The sequence below is a fragment of the Cryptomeria japonica genome, unplaced genomic scaffold (genome assembly GCF_030272615.1).
Source record: "Cryptomeria japonica unplaced genomic scaffold, Sugi_1.0 HiC_scaffold_1048, whole genome shotgun sequence".
Taxonomy (NCBI): Eukaryota; Viridiplantae; Streptophyta; class Pinopsida; order Cupressales; family Cupressaceae; genus Cryptomeria; species Cryptomeria japonica.
Genome location: NW_026729698.1, coordinates 35,001 through 44,264, shown reverse-complemented (window position 1 = coordinate 44,264; position 9,264 = coordinate 35,001). Strand labels below are relative to the sequence as shown.

The 9,264-nt window shown below is 59.5% G+C and overlaps 1 non-coding gene across 1 annotated transcript; it reads left to right on the top strand.

Moving 5' to 3' along the window:
- The first annotated feature begins 5,576 nt into the window (after positions 1-5,576).
- Positions 5,577-5,695, top strand: LOC131873097 (5S ribosomal RNA). Its single transcript, XR_009371133.1, has one exon. It is a non-coding gene; the product is annotated as a 5S ribosomal RNA (ribosomal RNA).
- Positions 5,696-9,264: the final 3,569 nt, after the last annotated feature.

Here is a 9,264-nt window from a genome sequence, read left to right as displayed (position 1 = left end):
CCATCAACTCGGTCATCGGACCCAAATTCCGCCTTCCTGCGCATGGCAGGTCATCGGACACAAATTCAGACCTCGCCAATATGCCTACGTATCGAATCGGTCATCGGACCCAACTTCCGACTTCATCCATACTGTAGGGTCTTTGAGGTTGGCGCGGTGCGCTCAACCCAGGGAGTCGACCCATCGAAGCATACACCTCCCCTATATAAGCTATTTGTCCGATTCCCACACCTGTGTAGTTTGCACCTCTGACCAGGACATCGACCCCAACTTCCGAACTCGACTGCAACGACGGCACCAGCGCCTTGGTGCGCACCTTGCGACGCACAGTCCCAACATTCGCCTTCCTGCACATGGCAGGTCATCGGACCCAAATTCCGACCTCGCGAGTATGCCTACATATCGAATCGGTCATCGGACCCAACTTCCGACTTCATCCATACCGTAGGGTCTTTGAGGTTGGCGCGGTGCGCTCAACCCGGGGAGTCGACCCAACGAAGCATACACCTCCCCTATATAAGCTATTTGTCCGATTCCCACACCTGTGTAGTTTGCACCTCCGATCAAGACATCGACCCCAACTTCCGAACTCGCCTCCAACGAGCCGAACCAGCGCCTTGGTGCGCACCTTGCAACGCACAGTGCCAACATTCGCCTTCCTGCACGTGGCAGGTCATCGGACCCAAATTCCGACCTCGCGAGTATGCCTACATATCGAATCGGTCATCGGACCCAACTTCCGACTTCATCCATACCGTAGGGTCTTTGAGGTTGGCGCGGTGCGCTCAACCCGGGGAGTCGACCCAACGAAGCATACACCTCCCCTATATAAGCTATTTGTCCGATTCCCACACCTGTGTAGCTTGCACCTCGCGATCAGGACATCGACCCCAACTTCCGAACTCGACTAAAAAGACCGCACCAGCGCCTTGGTGTGCACCTTGCAACGCACAGTGTCAACATTCGCCTTCCTGCACATGGCAGGTCATCGGACCCAAATTCCGACCTCATGAGCATACCTACTAATCGAATTGGTCATCGGACCCAACTTCCGACTTCATCCATACCGTAGGGTCTTTGAGGTTGGCGCGGTGCGCTCAACCTGGGGAGTCGACCCATCGAAGCATACACCTCCCCTATATAAGCTATTTGTCCGATTCCGACACCTGTGTAGTTTGCACCTCCGCTCAGGACATCGACCCCAACTTCCGAACTCGCCTGCAACGACCGAACCAGCGCCTTGGTGCGCACCAAAAGTGCGCACTTTTGGAGGGCACTTTTGTGCGCTCCAAAGGTGCGCACTTTTGGAGGGCACTTTTCTGCGCTCCAAAGGTGCGCACTTTTGGAGGGCACTTTTTGGAGGGCACTTTTCTGCGCTCCAAAGGTGCGCACTTTTGGAGGGCACTTTTTGGAGGGCACTTTTCTGCGCTCCAAAGGTGCGCACTTTTGGAGGGCACTTTTTGGAGGGCACTTTTCTGCGCTCCAAAGGTGCGCACTTTTGGAGGGCACTTTTTGGAGGGCACTTTTCTGCGCTCCAAAGGTGCGCACTTTTGGAGGGCACTTTTTGGAGGGCACTTTTCTGCGCTCCAAAGGTGCGCACTTTTGGAGGGCACTTTTCTGCGCTCCAAAGGTGCGCACTTTTGGAGGGCACTTTTTGGAGGGCACTTTTCTGCGCTCCAAAGGTGCGCACTTTTGGAGGGCACTTTTTGGAGGGCACTTTTCTGCGCTCCAAAGGTGCGCACTTTTGGAGGGCACTTTTTGGAGGGCACTTTTCTGCGCTCCAAAGGTGCGCACTTTTGGAGGGCACTTTTGTGCACTCCAAAGGTGCGCACTTTTGGAGGGCACTTTTCCTGTGCTCCAAAGGTGCACACCTAGGTGAGCACCTTCGACCACACCTTGTAGCACACCAAACTCTGACTTTCGACTTCATCCGCAATGCAGGGTCTTTGAGGTTGGCGCAATGCGCACAACCAGGGGAGTCGACCCATCAAACCCAACACCTCCCCTATATAAGCTATTTGTCTGATTCTCATACATGCGTAGCCTGCAGGAGCAATTAGGACATCGACCCCAACTTTCGGCTTCTAAACGAAAACAAGGTCTTTGAGGTTGGTGTAATGCGAACAACTAGGGGAGTCAACCCATCAAACCCAACACCTCCCCTATATAAGCTATTTGTCTGATTCTCATACATGTGTAGTCTACAGGAGCAATTAGGACATCGACCCCAACTTTTGACTTCTTAACGAAAACAAGGTCTTTGAGGTTGACGTAATGCGCACAACCAGGGGAGTCGACCCATCAAACCCAACACCTCCCCTATATAAGCTATTTGTCCGATTCTCATACATGTGTAGCCTGCAGGAGCCATTAGGACATTGACCCCAACTTTTGACTTCTTAACGAAAACAAGGTCTTTGAGGTTGGCGTAATGCGCACAACCAAGGGAGTTGACCCATCAAACCCAACACCTCCCCTATATAAGCTATTTGTCTGATTCTCATACATGTGTAGCCTGCAACAACGATTAGGACATCCACCCCAACTTCTGAATTCGTCTGCGTTGACCGCACCAAAGGTGCACGCCTTGGTGCTCACCAAAATCCGACTTCCGACTTCTTCTGCTATGCGGGGTCTTTGAGGTTGGCGCAGTGCGCACAACCAGGGGAGTCAACCCACCGAATGCAACACCTCCCCTATATAAGCTATTTGTCTGATTCTCATACATGCGTAGACTGCAGCAATGATTAGGACATCCACCCCAACTTTTGACTTCTTAAACAAGACAGGGTCTTTGAAGTTGGTGCAGTGCACACAACCAGGGGAGTCGACCCATCAAACGCAACACCTCCCCTATATAAAGCTATTTGTCCGATTCTCATACGTGTAGTCTGCAGCAGCGATTAGGACATCGACCCCAACTTCCGAATTCGTTTGCATTGACCGCACCAAAGGTGCACGCCTTGGTGTGCACCCTGGAGTGCACTTTGGTGCTCACCTCGGTGCACACTTTGGTGTGCACCTCGGTGTGCACCAAAGGTGCGCACCTTGGAGCGCACCAAAGGTGTACACTTTGGAGCGCACCACATAGGGTCTTTGAGAGGTTGGCGCAGTGCGCACACCAAGGTGGGTGTTGAGGTGCGTGCCGAGGTGGGTGGGTGCTAGGGTGCGCTCCATGGTGGGTGCCAGGGTGGGTGCGTGCTAGGGTGGATTCCAAAGAGGGTCATAGGGTGGGTGCCAAGGTGGGTTGGTGATATAGTGGGTTCAAAGGTGGGTACTAGGGTGGGTTCCAAGGTGGGTCACAAGTTGGGTGCCAGGATGCGTGGGTGTTAGGTTGGGTGCCAAGGTGGGCTCCTGCGTGGGTGGGTGCTAGGGTGGGTTTCAAGGTGGACGCGAGGGCGGGTGCCAAGGTGGGTAACAAGTTGGGTGTTAGGATGGGTGAGTGCTAGAGTGGGTGCCAAGGTGGGTGGGTGCTAAGGTGGATGCCAAGGTGGTTCACAGGGTGGGTGGGTTCTAGGGTGAGTTCCAAGGTGGGTCACAGGTTCAGTGCTAGGGTGGGTGTCAAGGCGGGTGTCGAGGTGCCTGGGTGCTAGGGTGTGGATGCCAATGTGGGTCATAGGGTGGGTACTAGGGTGGGCTGCAATGTGGGTGCCAAGGTGGGTAACATGCTCGGTGGGTTCTAAATTGGGTGCCAGGGTGGGTGTGCACCCACCTTGCCCGAGGTGGGTGCCAAGGTGCCAGTGTGGGTGGGTGCTAAGGTGGATGCCAAGGTGGGTGAGAAGGTGGGTGATAGGTTGAGTGGTAGGATGGGTGGGTGCCAAGATGGGTCACAGGGTGGGTGCAAGGGTGGGTAGGTGCTAGGGTTGGTGTCAGGGTGGGTGGGTGCTAGGTTGGGTTCCAAGGTGGGTGCGAGGGTGAGTGTCAAGGTGGGTCACAGGTTAGGTGCTAGGATGGGTGAGTGCTAGGGTGCAAAGGTGCCAGGGTGGGTGCTAGGATGGGTCGATGCTAGGGTGAGTGGCAAGGTGGGTCCACAAGTGTCAAGGTGGGTGCCGAGGTGGGTGCCAAGTCGGCGACTGCTATGGTGGATGCCAAGGTGGGTCACGGGGTGGGTGCCAAGTTGCTAGGTTGGGTTCCAAGGTGGGTGCCAACGTGGGTGCTAGGGTGCGTGGGTTAAAGGGTGTGTCACAACGTGGGTGCCAGGATGGGTGCGCACCCACACTGGCCAAGACGGGTGCGGGTGCAAGGTTGGGTTCCAAGCCCGGTCACAGGCTGGGTGCTAGGATGGGTGGGTGCCAAGGTGGGCACCAGGGTGGGTGCACCCACCCTGGCCAAGGTGGGTCACGGGGTGGGTCCTAGGGTGGGTAACGGGGTGGGTACTAAGGTGCGTGCCAAGGTGGGTCATAGGGTGGGTGCCAAGGTGGGCACCAGGGTGGGTGTGCACCAACCCTAGCCAGGGTAGGTCACGGGGTGGTTGTCGGGGTGGGCGTCAAGGAGCCAAGGTGGGTGGCAAGTAGCCAAGTTGCGTGCCAAGGTGGGTGTCGGGGTGGGTGCCAAGGATCCAAGGTGGGTGCCAAGGAACCAAGGTGGGTGTCTGGGTGGGTGCCGAGGTGGGAGCCAGGGTGGGTCCCAAGGTGAGTGCAAAGGTGGGTGCCAGGGTCAAGGTGAGTGCCAATGTGGGTTCCAAGGTGCCAGGGTCAGGGTGAGTGCCAATGTGGGTTCAAAGGTGCTAAGTTGGGTGCGAGGTTGGGTGCGAGGGTGGGTGGGTGCCAAGGTGTGCTAGGTGGAAGCCCGGGTGGGTCGGCATCCCATGGGTGTCGAGTTGGGTGCCTGATGGGTGCTTCTTGTCAAGTTTTAGTCGTCGGGACTCATTTCGAGCCTTAGAGGTCGTTTCTTGTCCGGTTGCCCTGTCTTCGACCTGGGAAACCCAATTTTGGTCCTCTGGGTCCCATATTTTTTTTTGTCTCGCATCCCACTTTTGGGCCTGTGGCCTTTTCAGGGGGTCGATTCTCGTTTTGGGCATCAGAGCATGTTTCTTCTCCTAAAACCCAATATTTGTTTATTAAGTCTCGAACACATTTTTGTTCTCGTGGACCCATCATGGGGTCTTGGAACGCATTTGTGGTCCTTGGGTCCCATTTTGCATCCCGAAACTTGTGTTTTGGTGCTTGATCCCTATTTTGGGTGCCCACCTTGCACCAAGTGCGCACCCGGGGCAAACCGAGCGCCTTGGTGCACCAGGGCAAGATCGAGCGTGCACCCGAGGCGCCCCGAACATGCACCAAGGTGCACTCGGCCCACATGTGAGCGCAGGTCGTTGCGCCCGAGGTGGTGTGTGGGCACCGCGTTGCAGACGGGACACTGCACGCACACGACGCCCCCTCCAGGTGCACGCACGTAGGCCGGCCGGGTGCACACCCGACGCCCTAGCAAGGTGCGCGCACCCGGGCAGGGCTCACACTTGGCGAACGGGGCGCACTTCGCGAGGGAGGTGTGTCACCTCGACGGGGGTGGGTGGCCGGGGTGGATTCGCACGTGGGTCGCGGTTTGCTAAGTACACACTGCGACAAGCTCATAACGGGTGCGATCATACCAGCGTTAGTGCACCGGATCCCATCAGAACTCCGCAGTTAAGCGCGCTTGGGCCGGAGTAGTACTGGGATGGGTGACCTCCCGGGAAGTCCCGGTGTTGCACCCTTTTTTAGTTTTCGCCGGGCGTCGCAATGCTATTTGAATAAACCTTTTGCCCGTTTGCGTTCTCGTCGGGGCCGGGCCGGGCCGGGGTGCGCTGCCCGCACTACCGCGCGCGCGGGGGCGACACCGAGCGCGCACCCGAGGCGCCCCGAGCACACAGGCCACGGTGCAAACCCGGGCGTTGTGCGCGCACCCCGGTGCGCCCGAGGTGCTGCGCGCGCACCCAGGTGAAATCGGTGTGCACCTCGGCCAGTGCGCGCTCGGTCGAGTCGCGCACGTTGGCCAAGGTGCACGGTGATGTTTCTTACTCTAAGGTTCCGCACCAGACGCCCGGGACAGGTGAGCGAAGCTGGGCGGGGCCGGGTGCGCGGCCGGGGCAGGTGCACGCAGCTGGAGAGAGCTTTGGAGCACACTTCGGAGCGCACCAATGATGCGCTCCATTCAAAAGTTTCCTGAAAAGGCAAAAAAAGTTGAGATTATAGAATTTCCCACTTGAGAGATTGTAAAAAAAAAAAATTTAAAATGAAGAAACGCGGGTGCCAAGGTGTGCGCAGCCCAGCCAAGGTGTGCGCACCAAGGCGCCCACCCTGGCGAAGGTGCACGCAAGGTGCGCACCCGAGGCAAACCGGACAATTAACCCAACTTTCGACTTCGCGCGCACCTTGGAGCGCACTTCGGAGCGCTCCTTGGTGCGCACCAATCTTGGGCACCTCGGAGTGCACCATGGCGCCCACCAAGGTGCGCACCCGGGGCAAACCGAGCTCCGACTTCGTGCGCACCTTGGAGCGCACGAAAGGTGCGCACCATGGCGCCCACCAAGGTGCGCAGCCCAGCCAAGGCGTGCGCATCAAGGTGCGCACCCTGGCGAAGGTGCGCACCCGGGGCAAACCGAGCTCCGACTTCGTGCGCACCTTGGAGCGCACAAAAGGTGCGCAACCCAGCCAAGGTGTGCGCACCCCGGTCAAACCGAGCTCCGAATCGTGCGCACCAGAGGTGCACGCCATCGTGCGCACCTTGGAGCACACTCGGAGCCTCCTTGGTGCGCGCCGATGTTGCGCACCTCGGAGCGCACCGGGGAAAACAATGCAATTAACCCGACTTTCGACTTCGTGGGCACCTCGGAGCGCTCTCGGGTTCGCACCTCGGAGCACACCGAGGTGCGCACCTTTGATGCGCTGCCTTCACCAATTTCCAGAAAAGGCAAGAAAACATTGAGAAGGTGTGCGCACCGAGGTGCCCACCCTGGCGAAGGTGCACGCGAGGTGCGCACCCGGGGCAAACCGGGCTCCGACTTCGTGCACGCCGCACCTTGGAGCACACTTCGGAGCGCTCCTTGGTGCGCACCAGGGGCGCGCAACCCAGCCGAGGTGCCCACCCCCGGCGAAGGTGCACGCGAGGTGCGCACCCGGGGCAAACCGGGCTCCGACTTCGTGCACGCCATGGTGCCCACCGCGGCGAAGGTGCACGCGAGGTGCGCACCCGGGGCAAACCGGGCTCCGACTTCGTGCACGCCGCACCTTGGAGCACACTTCGGAGCGCTCCTTGGTGCGCACCATGGTGCCCACCAGGGCGCGCAACCCCGCCGAAGGTGCACGCGAGGTGCGCACCCGGGGCAAACCGGGCTCCGACTTCGTGCACGCCGCACCTTGGAGCACACTTCGGAGCGCTCCTTGGTGCGCACCATGGTGCCCACCAGGGCGCGCAACCCCGCGAAGGTGCACGCGAGGTGCGCACCCGGGGCAAACCGGGCTCCGACTTCGTGCACGCCATGGTGCGCACCGCGGCGAAGGTGCGCACCCGGGGCAAACCGGGCTCCGACTTCGTGCACGCCGCACCTTGGAGCACACTTCGGAGCGCTCCTTGGTGCGCACCAGGGCGCGCAACCCAGCCGAGGTGCCCACCCCGGCGAAGGTGCACGCGAGGTGCGTACCCGGGGCAAACCGGGCTCCGACTTCGTGCACGCCGCACCTTGGAGCACACTTCGGAGCGCTCCTTGGTGCGCACCATGGTGCCCACCAGGCCGCGCAACCCAGCCAAGGTGTGCGCACCAAGGTGCACGCGAGGTGCGCACCCGGGGCAAACCGGGGTCCGACTTCGTGCACGCCGCACCTTGGAGCACACATCGGGGCGCTCCCGGGTTCGCAACCGGCGTTGCGCACCGTGGTGGGCACCTCGGAGCACACCAAGGTGGGCAGCGAGGTGCGCACCTTTGATGCGATGCCTTCACTAATTTCCATAAAAGGCAAAAAAAAAACGAGATTTTAAAATTTCCGTTTTGAAAGATAGTGAGAAAAAGGGAATGCTGGTGCCATCTTGAGCCCGCCCTGGTGCGCAGCCCAGCCAAGGTGTGCGCACCAAGGTGCCCACCCTGGCGATGGTGCGCGCCCGGGCAATTAACCCAACTTCCAACTTCGCGCGCGCCAGGGTGGGAGCGCACCCAACAACCGGGCCTGGGAAGAGCCAATGCGAGAAACCCCACCAAACGCTCTGACAAAAAAAGAGGGGGCGCTCCAGTAACCCCGCTTCGGAGCGCACCCTGGGCAAACCCAGCCAAGGTGCCCACCCCGGCCAAGGTGCAAGGCGAGGTGCGCACCCGGGGCAAACCGGGCTCCGACAACGTGCACGCCGCACCTTGGAGCACACTTCGTAGCGCTCCCGGGTGCGCACCTCAGAGCACACCAAGGTGGGCAGCGAGGTGCGCACCTTTGATGCGCTGCCTTCACTAATTTCCAGAAAAGGCAAAAAAAAAAGGAGATTTTAAAATTTCCGTTTTGAAAGATAGTGAAAAAAAACGGAACGCGCGTGCCATCTTGAGCCCGCCTGGTGCGCAGCCCAGGTAAGGTGCCCACCCTGGCAAAGGTGCGCACCCGGGCAATTAACCCTACTTCCGACTTCGTGCGCGCCAGGGTGGCAACCGGGCCTCGGAAGAGCCTATGCGAGAACCCCACCAAACGCTCCGACAAAAAAAGAGGCGGCGCTCCAATAACCCCGCTTCGGAGCGCAGCCGGGGCAAACCCAGCCAAGGTGCCCACCCCGACGAAGGTGCACGCGAGGTGCGCACCGGGGCAAACCGGGCTCCGACAACGTGCACGCAGCACCTTGGAGCACACTTCGAAGCACTCCCGGTGCCCACCGGCGTTGCGCACCGTGGTGGGCAGCGAGGTGCGCACCTTTGATGCGCTGCCTTCACTAATTTCCAGAAAAAGGCAAAAAAAAATGAGATTTTAAAATTTCCGTTTTGAAAGATAGTGAAAAAAAAGGAACGCGGGTTGCCATCTTGAGCCCGCCCTGGTGCGCAGCCCAGGCAAGGCATGCGCACCAAGGTGCCCACCCGAGGTGCACACCCGGGGCAAACCGGGCTCCGACTTCGTGCAGGCCGCACCTTGGAGCACACTTCGGAGCGCTCCTTGGTGCGCACCATGGTGCCCACCAGGGCGCGCAACCCAGCCAAGGTCTGCACACCAAGGTGCCCACCCCGGCGAAGGTGCACGCGAGGTGCGCACCCGGGGCAAACCGGGCTCCGACTTCGTGCACGCCATGGTGCCCACCGCGGCGAAGGTGCACGCGAGGTGC